This window comes from Hevea brasiliensis, chromosome 10, assembly GCF_030052815.1.
Source record: "Hevea brasiliensis isolate MT/VB/25A 57/8 chromosome 10, ASM3005281v1, whole genome shotgun sequence".
Classification (NCBI taxonomy): Eukaryota; Viridiplantae; Streptophyta; class Magnoliopsida; order Malpighiales; family Euphorbiaceae; genus Hevea; species Hevea brasiliensis.
The window spans coordinates 83,310,612-83,311,654 of NC_079502.1; the positions used below are offsets into that span (position 1 = coordinate 83,310,612).

At 36.1% G+C, this 1,043-nt stretch overlaps 1 non-coding gene across 1 annotated transcript; it reads right to left on the minus strand.

Moving 5' to 3' along the window:
- Positions 1 to 732: 732 nt before the first annotated feature.
- LOC131169959 (small nucleolar RNA R71) lies at positions 733 to 839 on the minus strand. Its single transcript, XR_009140903.1, has one exon. It is a non-coding gene; the product is annotated as a small nucleolar RNA R71 (small nucleolar RNA).
- Positions 840 to 1,043: the final 204 nt, after the last annotated feature.

The following is a 1,043-nucleotide window of genomic DNA, read 5'->3' on the forward strand; positions in this document are numbered from 1 at the left end:
ATGAAAGCAGTATCAAACTCAAACCACCTATATACAAGATAACTGTGTTATCTCAGGTCTAAAGATTATATGCACTGATATGATATATGACAATGTATTGATAAGAGTAAACTCCATGTGCTTGTCATAAGCGTCACTGGTTCGGCCTACTTATCATGTATAAATGCTTATCTTGTTTGTTATGTGGCATGAGACTCACCACTCCATCTTATTTATATCTCATATAAATACCTTGGGAACAAACATGATTATAATCTTTCTGGATAAGTCATGTCCTTTGTGAAGTATCCTCGATTGTGAACCAATTTATGATACTTTGTGCTAGAAATACTGTCACTCATATTCTTAACAACTTAAGAATATAATTTCTAACAAAATATCAATGGACCTTTTCTATTACACATAAATATATTATGTAAACGGAAAAGTGAAATTACCTTTTATTAATAAAATATGTACAAGATACATACAAAATAATATGCTCTAGGGCATACTACTAACATTCACCAACAGAAGATCCATATTACCACATCCAATGCTTTTTTGCCCTATGTGACACATTCAAGATGAATGAAAGTCTCTAATCAAGCTATAAGACTCAGAGCATTTTCATTCTCCCTTTGAGATAGAGCAAGAAAGTGGTTACTTTCTCAACCAGCTGGAACATTCACCACTTGGGAAGACCTCTCACAAGCTTTTCTAGCAAGGTATTTCCCACCCATAAAGATTGCAAAATTGAGGGTTGAACTCAATATCTTTAGGCAAAAGGAAGATGAATCACTCTATGATGCATGGGAGAGATATAAAGACCTACAGAGAGAATGTCCACACCATGGCATAGAGGATTGGCTCCTAGTTTAGAACTTTTATAATGGGTTGCTGCCCTTTACAAGGAGCACAGTAGATTCAGCTGCAGAAGGTGACTTGGTGTAGAAAACAGTGGACCAAGCAGTTGAACTTCTAGAGAGGGTCGCGTATCACAACTACAAGTGGTCAAATGAAAAAGGGGGAATACAAGGAGAATAACAGGGATCCTGAAAGTG